The sequence below is a fragment of the Rhipicephalus sanguineus genome, chromosome 8 (genome assembly GCF_013339695.2).
Source record: "Rhipicephalus sanguineus isolate Rsan-2018 chromosome 8, BIME_Rsan_1.4, whole genome shotgun sequence".
Lineage (NCBI taxonomy): Eukaryota > Metazoa > Arthropoda > Arachnida > Ixodida > Ixodidae > Rhipicephalus > Rhipicephalus sanguineus.
The window spans coordinates 4,158,554-4,171,719 of record NC_051183.1 but is presented as its reverse complement, the minus strand read 5'-3'; positions in this window follow the sequence as shown (position 1 = coordinate 4,171,719).

The following is a 13,166-nucleotide window of genomic DNA, read 5'->3' as shown; positions in this document are numbered from 1 at the left end:
GTGCGCTGAAAATGCGACTGCGCTGAAACTTGTCTTCCTCCGTGCCCCTTGCACAAGCTCATGTTGTGTTTCGGTTTCGGTTCAGTATTGCATTGTACGAATGACAGGGGGCGCCGCTCTGGCATTCCTGCTTTACCCAGGCGACGTGTAAATAAGGGAGTTTGTGGAGAGTACTCGTTGAGTGCGGACCTTTCTTCTCCTTCGGCGCATCGCGCCAAACAGCGTGTTCGGGCTGGCCGGCGTCCCCACCGGTCGCGTTGGTCACCGCCGGTCTTCGCCTGCCGCTGCGCCGGGACTACCAGACCGCAACACAGCACTCATGTTTCCCGACGTATTGCCAGATGGCGTCCATATCTCACGCAGCGCCTCTTCTATCGTCTTTAGACGACATTTGCAGCGAAGCACGCAGATACGCGGCCAATTTTTCATGTCATGATCAGATAATCATATTCGTCAAACCCTCTTGCCCTCCCATACCAAATTTGGTCTACACCAAGTTAAGGAGGCGATCAACAGAACACCGAGACGTAGGCAGCTACATAGATAGAAGGATACGTAGAAACGCTCGAAGCGCCTGTGGTTAGCTAAGAAATGCTTAGCATTTAAAACAGGCCGTCCCTTTTGACAAAGCTAAGGAGAGTACAGGCGAAAGCCTATGCTCTCACAATAAACCCAATCAAAAGGTCCTGAGCCACTATTTCAAGTAATCATCGAATGACTCCATTATTGGGGTTTATTGCCCCCCGAATCAATTGCTGCAAAAATTTCTCGAATTCATTTAAAACGAGAAGAGTTACAGTGATTCGTCGCGCGTTTTAAGCGCTTTCTTTCTCCTTTCGTTCCCGCGAGCGCGCTGGAAACTACACAGAGTGCGGCATGACAAATGGGCAAGAATCTACGTCACCACGTGTCATGAACTTTAGCAGGCGTCACGAAACGCGTTCGTGCCCTCCCGTTGTGATTCCGGTGGGCGCTTTTGTTTCTGCTATGGGATTTTGTGAGTATAGAGCGCGGCGCCGGCAAATGGCGGCGCCCCGTGGCAGGAAGCTGATCTGATCCAAACACCACCCTTGCCTTAGGGCAACTGTCGTCCAATTACAGGAACCTGCTCCAATGACGATGTAGAGCCGACGCCGGCAGCTTCGAAGAGATTGAGGACGGGCCTCTGTGTGAAGGGAGGGCGCTTGAGAAAGTGGTAGCTTCGTGCTCCGCTTCTCAAATCTCCTTGCCGCGCACTACTGCAACATTTTCTTATTAAAATGTACTTTACGTACTAATATCCACTTACTTTTCTTAATATGTAAAATTTGGCTGAGCTGTTCATAGCAGTGTTTGCTCTCCGTAAAGTGTGTTTTTCGACCAAGCCTGAGGGATGGTTCAGGTCTTCAGGACCCTTTTTAAGTTACTTTGACTTTCTCAGTTGACAGAACTGTTTATTTCCTTCAGGCTTATCTCCCATTCCCTCCCCCCTTCCCCCCTTCCCCCCTTCCCCAACAGCCCCTCCTGAAGCTTTGCGCACCTCGCCTTGTGTTGCACTAGCTCAGGTACCGGCCCACCTTTAGGCCATGTGTCGATGTCATCTGATGACTTCACTGTATACATGACGTCATGATGATGTCACACATTTACGCGATTTGTAACGTCATTGAGGACGCCATGTGACATTTTGTTCTTTGTGACGTTCTTGGCGTTACTCATGTTGATGCCGACAATACCGGAATTTCCGACTCATAAGATATATAACTTTCGCCTTAATAAAGCATTTATTCAGGACCAAAATGGTGGAATTCCTTCGGTACTATATATGCCCCCGTCAACTACCGTCTTCATTCGTTTTGGCAGGAAAAGGTTCATTACTATTATCACGTTTTTGCTTTTGTTTTTACTTTCCTAGGCTCCATCTACTTCTATAAGTTGGCCTGGATACACGCGGCCCGTACAGTGTACTACGCGTAGTGGGCTCTGTAGGGTTGCAGTCGCAACGGCATTCAGTAGGACTAACTTTTGTAGTCGTCATTCTTGGAGTTGGCGTAGATGCTTCTGTTGGCCTGTGGGGTTTTTGTGATACGTTTGCACCAGTAAGCCCACACACGCCTCGGATGCAAACCTGTATGGATGAAAGTTTTATTAGACACCAAATTTAGATCGCAGATTCTGTTTATTTGATAACGTTTCAGGATATCAGATATATGTTAAGGTTGATAAAGAAAACGTCGATGGAAACAAAAACAGTAAAACTTACGTAACGACATAACGTCGTTATGAGATACCCAGACAAAACGAGAAAAAGAGTACGTGCACGTGCACATGGTCCTCGCTCTCTGTGCGACGTAATATCGCCAGGCGCGTTTATTGGTTCCTTTTAATGTATTTAGGTTTCACCCACAAAAATTTCGCGATTGTTTAAGATCATTCTGTTAAGATTACACGCAGGACACGAATAGTTAAGTTTACTTGAGGACTTATGCGAGCACCAGCGATAACGCTGGAAGGTTCGATGACTGTTGTATAAAAGACGACGCGTTCCACCGATGATCATACTACCGACGGCCGACGCTTTGTTCGCCGCTTCAGTGTACGGCGTGTGTTCCTTGTAGTTTAGCTTTTCATTTCCTGGGTATAAGTTCGTCCGAAAAAAGAGTTTTGTGTTTCTTAGCCTTGCTGCAACCTTCTTCGTTGTCACAACCACGTTACAACATAACTAAAACGTAAAAAGATTCAGGAGACCTTCCCCTATGGGGGAAATGGGGCCAAGCGAAGCGTGGTGGTGTTTGCGTGCCTGGCGTACTGCTTTTCTTTCTTTCTTTCTTTCTTTCTTTCTTTCTTTCTTTCTTTCTTTCTTTCTTTCTTTCTTTCTTTCTTTCTTTCTTTGTCTCTTTCTTTCTTTCAAAGGAGGAAGCGAAACGGCTCTGATTGGTTTTAGGCGTGGTGTCAGGATGCCTACGTATAGTTGGCATCGTGCGTAATGTTTCACGTTCCGTCGCCGGAACGTGAGCTCATGCGTTCGTATCCAGGCAACAATGAAATGGGGCAGCCTGAAGTGACAAGTCACCTCGATAAGAGATCAGATAAGAGATCAGATAGCCATATCAGAAATGGTGGATCGCCGACAAGCCCACGATCGAGACAGCATCAGTTATTGGAAAACGGTGCATACAAATATGCATGTGACCGGTGCACATTCGAGCGCTGCATTTCTGTACACACGCCGACGCCGGGTTTTTCGTGTGCAATGCCGCCAACTCCACCGTGATATGTAACTCATAGCGAGCTTTAGTCGACGTGGACTAGATTTTTCTCAAATTGGTAAATTACAATTTCACAATAGCGAACAGTGTGGCATGCGAACAGTGCGGCATGCGATGTTTTGCGGCACCGAAGAAAACATCGAACACTTGCTGTGCCACTGCCCTCGTTTTGCCACGGAGAGAGAAGTACTTTCCAACGCACCGCGGCGACTGGATGATCGGCCACTTTCCGTGCAGGTGCTACTGCAGCGCCGTTCACATCTCTCGACGGCCCACAGGGCAGTGAAGGCACTCTGGTGCTTTTTGTGGACGACGGGCTCATGGGAACGCCTCTGACTTGTGGTGCGATCCCGCACGCTGCAGTGAATTCACTGCATCTCTTTTCTCTCTCTTTTTTTCTCTCATTCCCTTCCCTCCTCTCTATTTTTCATCTTTCTACTCCCCCTTCCTAATACCTCAGTGCAGGGTAGCCAGCCGGAAGTTTTTCTGGTTAACCTCCCTGCCTTCACCTTTCCTGTTTCCTTCCTCCTTAAACAATAGCGAAAGGACCACTCTAACCGCGAGAAGACGCTTGGCATGCAGGAGAACACGCAAGAAGGAATAACAGGAGGTGACGCTGACTTGAGGTTTCCGCACCAGCTCGCCGTGTGTCATAGATTTTGACGGAGACGGCCAGGGCCTACGAAGTCGTTTTTAGGCAAAAGATTGCTTACTTTGCATTCTGAGAGACCCTAACTCTTGACATAGCAATTTTCTGAAAATTTCATTGAAGAAATGTGGCCGAAGTAAACAAAAAGGACTGTAAAATTCGTGACGTCACACTGCCGTCCATTCGTTAAAGGGACACTAAAGGCAAATAACAATTTATGTCAGATTGAAATTTCAATGTATGACAACTTCTAAAACGGCAATATTATCAACAGCAGTGCCCTACTTACCGAGAAATTAAGCTAAATGTATCACATGATGAGCGCCACGAGTGGGACATTTTTGAAGTGATCCCGATGGCGTATGAGAGTCTGCCTAAAATAAATCGCTAGTAATCAAACTAGCAGCAGTAAAAAAATAACATTCCGAGCATCAAAAGACGTAATAAAATGCTGTTTGTTCGTTTCCGCTTGATTAATGGAAAACAAAACCTCCGTGGCGTTGCCATGGGGAACGGCGCGCGTGGTTCAAATGTCCCGTTTTCGCCGAGCTGTGCCTCGCCCGTCTTCAGTTGATAGTCTTCAGTTGATAGTCAACCTTCAGTTGATAGTCTGCCCTTGTCCTTGTATCTTCTTGTCGTCCGTGTTTACTACCGCGCAGTTACATACGTCGATCATGAATCACCAACTCGCCCAATCGTCCACCTTGGGTAGTTTCGGGATCGCGTACTACCGTGCGTGTTTTGCGCGCTCGTGAAAGTCGCTCTGACAGAAAGTTCGACAAAATGCCGCATGCGTGTGATATTGCCGGATGCCCGAATGGTGCACAACGCCAGTGCTGCAGCAAGGAAACCGGTGTGTCTTTTCACTGGGTGCCGCGGAATGAACCCTTACGCTCGAAGTGGCTTAGTGTCATGCCATTGCGCCAGTGTGCTAAACAGTCAAAACCTCTGCGTGTGTGCTCGCTGCACTTTCGTACTGAGGATTACGAGACCAACCGCAACTCGGTGACGGCTTTGAATGTGCCCATCCGAGCAAGTCTTTGCCGCAGCGCCGTTGTTGCTACTGTGGGTCCCGCTACTTCCACTCGGCTGCTACTAGTGTCGGCGGCCGCGCAGTAAAAGCGGGCAACGTTGGACACGGCAGCAGTGACGTATGAGAGTCGTATTTTCAGGCGGTAGATTTGAAGCGCGCTAACGCGATGCGGACAACCAAAAACGTGATTTTATTTCAAAATAAGCACTTCCTTGGCACAAAAGCAGCGCTACGAGGTTTCTGGACCGCTATTTCAACAATCAACGTCGACTTAATATTTGCCTTTAGTGTCCCTTTAAGGTCTCTGTGCGAAATTTAAGGATGAAACTTTGGACTTTATTTGCTCGTGTAATAATTTTCCTCTGATGGACAAATTAACGACACTATAGTGTTCAAATATTTTTTTATCTGTATAACACGCTCATCAGGAAGTGTATTAAGAGAGTCCTCGGACTCCCAATGCACACATGCACAGAGAACCTAGCAAGACTTGGCATACACAACACATTGGAAGAAGTGATTGAAGCTCAGCAGACCGCACATATTTCCAGACTCTCGTCTACGACGGCGGGAAGGGGAATCCTGACTAAGGTCGGGCTCAGTCCGACGGCGCTAAGGGATATGAACATTCAGCTTTCGGATAGTGTGCGGAAGGCTATTACAGTCTGCCCTATTCCAAGGAACGTGCATCCAACTTTCAACGCTGGCAGGAGGACTGCTCGTGCCTCCGCGCTTCAGCGGTACGCGCATGCGCATGAGGCAGAGTCGTGTTTTGTAAACGCTGCCCAGTACGAAGGCGACTCCAATCGCTTTGTTGCTAATGTTGTGGACCTAAAGGGACGCGTATTATCAGCCGCGTCAATCAGCACGTCTTCGGCTTGTAAAGCAGAGCAGCTGGCCATTGCACTGGCAATCCTTAGGTCGGACAGGGAAGAGATTTTTACGGACTCGAGATCAGCCCTTCGAGCTTTCTCAACTGGGGCTGTTTGTGAGGAGGTTGCTAAGGCTCTTGAGGGTAAGGTGCTCACTCATCACGTCATTACATGGTTCCCGGCGCACGAGGGCGCCGAGGTAGGGGGGTTGGCCAACGTTAATGAGTTGGCCCCATGCCCAGGCACGAGGTCTTGCCGGCCGCGCCGGGCACTGGGAAGCCGGTGTGCCGAGTGGGACCGGCGACGGGCTTGGTCCGACCTTTTCGGAGGCTGACCCACCCCGCTTTAGGGACATTCTCTCCACCTTTAACGAGATCACTAGCCACTACCAGATGAGCCGCAGGGCTTTCCCCTTGCCACATCGAAATCTCACGAGGCCCCAGGCCGTGACTCTCAGGCTTCTGCAGACAAAGTCGTATCCCGCACTCTCCGTCTTCAGTAGGTACACAGAGGTCTCCCCTCTGTGTCCCGACTGTGGGGCGGTTAGCGACTTTAAGCACATGCTCTGGGCGTGCCCCTCTTTGCAGCACCACACAGACCACGGCTTGACGGAGGAAGCCTTTTCTACTTTCCTCACGAGCCACGAATGGTTTGATCAACTCCGGGCTGTCCAGAAGGCCCACGATGCGGCGCTGAGGCTTGGCCGCCCTGTCCCAACGTGGGAGCGGCCCGCAGTCTTGCCCCTATAAAAACGGGGTGAAGATTCTTCCGGACCCGAATAAAGTTATCTATCTATCTATCTATAAACGGATTTAATATTTCACTTTAATGTCCCTTTAACGCTCGAACATACACCGCTGCACTCTAGGCGGCGCTAGAGATTTTTTGTAACCACGGATGGACGGCGGCCAATCGAGGAAATGTGCCGTATACAGCTCTGCTGTAAGATAACTTCTTCACGTTAACCTTGAGAACGACGCAGCTGGTTCAAAAGATGCGTTTTCGCCGGACTGTGCACCATTGTGCCGCAGTGCCGGCTGTCGGACAGTAAATTCAATTCCCTTAAATTTTATTCAGGTTCTTTGCATACAATGTAACATCGTTAGTGATATGTATTACATTTGGAGGTCCCATAGTTGCGAAAACTGACGGGGTGACCTCCTAAAACTGAAAAACATGTATGTTAAGTGTCAGACGCAGCATGAGAAAAAGGAACGTGTTTATAAATATTATATGAAAAGCTTGGGAGAACGCAATATTGACAAAGGAAAGCAAAAAGTAAATGAAAAAAGAAAGAAAAAAAAAACTGGCATGGTATAGAAATCTATGAATATACAATAGTTATTATAAGCTTAAGAACAAAATGCTAATAAAAATCTTCATGGTGCAGGCATCATGAATTCATTGAAACAAAGTGAATAAAATAAAGGAAATCAAATACAAAAGTAATAGCGGGCATAGCGAATGCTACGTCACAAGAATTGGCGTAGTCGTGGGGGGGGGGTTCAAAACTACTCGGAATATTTCAATTTTGCATGTGCACAATATATATGCGCACACATGCAAACGCATGCATGTACAGCCGGCCAGATCTTTAACTATCGTGCACGAGCTCCGACTTTTTTGTGCGTTAAGGGGTATTCAGACGGGGGAGAAATGCTCGGGGGGTAAAGGCGGAGCCTAGTGACGTCAGCTCGCGAGGAGAAGTGTCCACAAATGCCCCCCACTCACACGGACGAGGCAAACGGAGGGGGAGACCAGTGTTACTAGACTACTCTGGTGGCTTGCACCACCCGTTTGACGAGCTGCAGACGACCATCCAGCTGCAGACTGGACACCCACTGCCGCTCTCTGCAGGAGCAAGTGCAACAATGTGGCCAAACAAGAGCCCGAAATTCCGCCACATCCCCCACCGCATGGGGATCGTTTGTCCTTTCGGGGAAAACGTCCCCGTCTCCTCCGAGGAGGCGCGGGGGGGTCACACCCACTCGCTAATCCGTGACGTCGCGGTCACGTGATACGCAACCCCCCCGTCTCCCCCGAGCATTCCTCCCCCGTCTGAATACCCCTTTAGCGCCGTACGACGGAGCCAAGTTGCAAACAGGGTGAGAGTAAGCGCATGCCCACGAAGCGCGCTCAGCTGGGCCCATCGTCTGCTTGGTTGTTCCTTCGTGAGAACGTCACGCTGCATTAACTCACTTCACAGGCAGCGCGTCTTGCTCGTATCTTATATATCGAAGATCAGCAAGCGAGCGAGAAAATGAAATACGCAGATACGCCACACCGCCCGCGCGCATGAGATAAGCTGACAAATGTGGATCGTTCATTTCTTATCTGGCGACGCAAACGCTTTTTTTTCCTTGTAAGAGGGGCGCTTAGTCTCACCCTGTTTGCAACTTTGCTCCGTCGTGCGGCGCTGACGCACAAAAAGTCGGCGCTCGCACACGATAGTTAAATATTTGGCCGGCTGTACGTACATACATAAAAGGTGGTTGAATCCCCCACCAACCTCCCTGCCCTTACAGAGAAAAAGTTTCTGGCTGCGTCTCTGGTCACAAATCCATTCTCGGAGGCGGGCCGTTCGAACTACACTAACGGTATGCGGACTAGAACTTGACTTTTTTTCAAACTAAGCATTTTCTTGGCACGAAACAATCGATACCAGGTTTCTGGTACGCGAGTTCAACAGTCCACGTCAACTAAATATTTGACTTTAGTGTCTCTTTAAGTACCCGGTAGAGTTGCACGAGGAGTTCATCTGGTGCTCATCGCGTGATGCCGTTGTGCCGTGATGCGTGATCACCTGATGCAGCGGTGACATTACGTCACCATGGCAATTTAAGCGTTATTGTCGATGTATTTATTACTTTTAAATTTCATTGACTGAAAAATCTCAGAGCTACGGAAGGTAACAGCGTTCGCAACCGGGCGAGTTGTGCGGATGCATAATTTTGCGAACTGCGCTGCAAGAAAGGACACGAGGATAAAAAAAAAAAGGAGAGGGGGTCGTCTACATATACGTAAACCGAGTGCAGTAATATATTACGACTAAGAAAGTGTACAAAATGCGTGAAAGATATCGCGGTTTCTTTGCAACACTCCCAGTTTCTTACCTTGTCAACTGCACATTGCATGTAGTCCAGTGCATGTGCATAAGTGTATTTATACGACACGTACGGTATGCACTGACCGTAGCTACCGCAGTGCAGGCGAAATAATGGGTATTGACATTTGATCATGCAATGCGCCATACGGTCTGAATTCTGCAGGGGAGAAAATAAAAAAAAGAAAGGAGTGTTAAGTCGCACCTTGCGAGATATGTCAAGGAAATGCGCATTGCACGTCAAAGAGAAGCACATTTCGAGAGCAGGCAATATACGACGAGAAAATGTAAATATTTCGAAAACAAATTGACAGAGAAGGCTTTACTAGAGCATAAGTATACAGCTTCGACAAAATAGAGTTCAAGATGTATACACTGAGCACACTCCTGGATTTAAGAATGACATTTGAATGCGTACAATATGAGCGCTTTTACGGATTTCTTGTATGATATCCATTCTGCCGCGTGACAGCTGATAAAAATTTATATAGCATTCTAAGTTACTGTCTATTACAAGATCAGGAGGCACGTCTGTCGGGCCTTGAGCAGTGCAACTATGAAACTAGATGTTCTATTGATATATATTAAATCCGAATGGAAGCTGTGATAATTTATGATTATCAATTGTAATGTGCAAGTAAACATCGGTTCAGAAAATGTATCATTATAAATTTGTGCTACATTCGTGTAGGCTACTGTACACGGCTAAGCGATATCGGGCGATGAGTTTCGATTAAAGAGAAGTATGCATGAAAACTTGGGGAAAACAGCTCCAGCAGCTCGCTAAAGTAACCTCCCAGTAGAACCTGAACGAATTTTACAATTTCATAAAGCGGATTCTGTTGTGACATCAGGCGCTCTGCAGTTAAGGAAGGAAGGAACACAAAAGGGAGAAGGCAGGGAGGTTAACCAGACAGCAGTCCGGTTGGCTACCCTACGCCGGAGGAAAGGGAAGGGGAGTGGAAAGATGGGAGAGTTAAAGAGCCTCAATCGGTTTACAGAGCACAGCGTTTGTACGCCATTTTGCATCGAATGACTTTGTTTGTTTGTTTGTTGATACTGTTAACCCTAGAAGAGTCATTACAGGAATAGATCATCTATCAGATACAGTTCAATAAAAATACGCGACATAAATGTGAACATGATTTCAAGGGCACTGCAGCATGCTTGCTTCAGGAAGGAAACAGAAAAAGGAGAAGGCAGGGAGGTTAACCAGAAACACTTCCGGTTGGCTACCCTACACTGGGGGGTCGGGGAAGGGGAATAGAAAGACGAGAAATAGAGAGGAGGAAGGAGGAAAAAAAGAGAGAGAGAGAGAGAGAGAAGAGATGCAGTTTATATGCAAAGAACAGTAAAAGGAGAAAAGAGAACAAAAGAACACAAATGTACTCGTCGCGACCACAGCGTAACGTTAATGATTAGTGTTTGGAAACGCCGAATGACCCGAATAGGCAAGAGTATGGAGCTCGTTTAAGAATGCAGTAATGGAGAAAGAGGAAACCAGTGAATCGGGCAGCACGTTCCATTCATTAATTACTCGTGGAAAATAGCTATACTTAAAGGAGTCGATTCGCGTCAATGGAGGTTCAATATACATATTATGCCTGTGCCTGAAACGTGGATTCGGCGATAATCTGAAAAAGTCTGGCCCGTTAATATTAAGCTTGTTATGGACAATTAGGAAAAGGAATTTTAATCTTTCCACTGCTGTCCTTAATTCTAAAGCAGGAAGGTTTGCATTTCGGCACAGTTCAGTAGGGGAGTAACAGCGACGATATTTGTTAAAGATAAATCTAGCTGCTAGACGTTGGACTCGATCCAATTGTCGTGTGAGGGTCCCATACTATTTTTGCATATTCTATAATGGGGTCTTATTAAGGTTGTATGTGCTAAGCTTTTAATTTGAGGAGTTCCACTACGTAGCTTGCGGCTTAGACCCCATAGAGCTCTACTGGCTTTCTTGCATACTATATCCACGGCCGCTCGATCGCCCCCCTTTGGTGCGGCCCGCCGAATGCTCCTCTCCACCTGTGAAAGCGGTAGTTCCCTTTCAACCCGCTGCGTCGGTTATGGCGCTCGCTGTCGGCGAAGCGGGGGTTTCTCCCGAAGCTCCCTTGAGCCACAGTGAGCTATCTGTAGGGGCACTTTCATGTGGTTCTGCTCAGTATTTTGTCATGCTTCACTTGAGACCCTCTCATGAGATCGAGCGGCCATGCCATATCTATGTGGGAGTTCCACCTAAGGTCATCAGTGAATATCACTCCTAGGTACTTGTGTTGCTTTACCTTCTTTAATTCAGTGTCATTATTTTTGTACGTGTAGGAATGAACTGTTTTTTCCTTGTTATATTCATAGACACAGATTTCTCAGAGTTCACTGTCATCTGCCATTGGCTGCACCACTCAGAGATTTTTTGTAAGCCAGCCTGTAAGTTAATTTGATCGTCTGTTGATGTTATTCTATTATATAATACACAATCATCCGCGAATAGTCGAAGTGGAACACTTGTACACACTGTAATATCATTAATAAATATTAAAAACAACAGAGGCCCTAATACACTGCCCTGTGGCACCCCTGATACTACTGGCAGAGGACTTGACTTATAGCCACCTATTTCGACGTATTGTTCTCTAGAATGAAAATAAAATTCGAACCAATGAGTTGGGATTTCTAAAGAAGACATGAATTATGAACAGCAATTTTGGTTGGAATACTTTATCAAAAGCAGAAAGATGAGATCAATCTGTCCACGGCTATTGATTGTTTCAGATATGTTATGAACTAGTTCTACAAGTTGCGTTATGGTAGACAGACCTTTGCGGAATCCATGCTGAGCTGGAGATAATAAATTATGTGTTTCGAGATAATCTGAAAGGTGCTTACTAACAATATGCTCCAACAGCTTAGAGCAGGTACTCAAAAGCGAAATAGGCCTGTAATTACCCACGTTGGACGAAATACCGTCCTTATGAATGCGTACAATTTTTGCTTGTTTCCAAGCCTTAAGAAAGTCAGAACGGGTAATCAATGACTGAAATATTAATGTCAAATATTTAGCTACCCACTCAGCGTACCGGTATAAAAACTCATTAGGAATACCATCTGTGCCATCTGTGACGATATGAAAGCAACTCACCAAATCAGCGGTCACATTCCGTTCGTTAGGAAAGACGCTTCTGCAGAACTCGTTGGGCCCTACTTCCATGCCCGGATACTTGCCCCGTTGTGTATGCCCAGTTCTGGTTATGCTCACACTCCAACAAACTTTTCCACGCAATCTGTAATGAGTACTTCATGTTCATGCAACTATATATGCCGGGTGTTCTTTTTCTTTAGAGAATACAAAATTTTAATAAACTGCTATGGCAGTAAGTCTTCTGCTGGCTTCGAAGACGAACTATACGTCAAGGCGTAAATATTTTCCGCTGCTAAAGTTACGTTAAAAAGAAAAAAACGCCAGGCCTGCGCGGAAAGCGCAGCGCAGTCACAGCGAAAGCTGGAAGAGCGGCATTTCTAGAGCCCGTTATAAACTCTCTTGTGGCTACTAATACAAGTACATTAGCAACGTACCCACTACGCGACAAATCATAATTTTTGGGAAGTTGGGAACTACGACATTATTCGTTATTCAGTGGAGAAGCGAGGTACCATCTGTGAGGCATTATGTGCACTTTGTTATTGCGGTGGATGATGACGATGAAGAAATATGTCTGAGCCATTTGTAATGGGTTGGAAGCTTTAAACGACCCACTAGTTACGTAATTCATATTGTGTGACGCCCGGTCGTTATTTAACTGTCCCACCACGCTTTATAACATACGTTGAAGCCGGAGAAATGGAGAGCGAGAGAGAGAAGGTATTAACTTTATTGAGAGCCTGAGGAAATGGATCATGGGAGCCTTATGGGCTTCCTTGGTAACCTGTAGAAGCGCACTTGCCAGGAACCCACGCTATAAATCATCATAATTTTTGTGAAGTAGGGAAGCAGCCACTATGCAATTTTTCGTCATTCTGCGGAAAACCGTGGTACTCGCTAAACACTTGTAAGGCATTATGTGCACTTTGTTGGTGCTGTGGCTGATGACGATGAAGAATTAACGCAGAGGCCTTTGTAATGGGTTGGAAGCACTCAACAACTCACTCGTTGCGCAGTTCGCATTGTGTGACGCCCGGTTACAGAATTCCGCGTTTGTGTGACGCCTGGTTGTTATTTTACTCTTCTACCACACTACATTACATATGTTATGTGGTCCTCTCC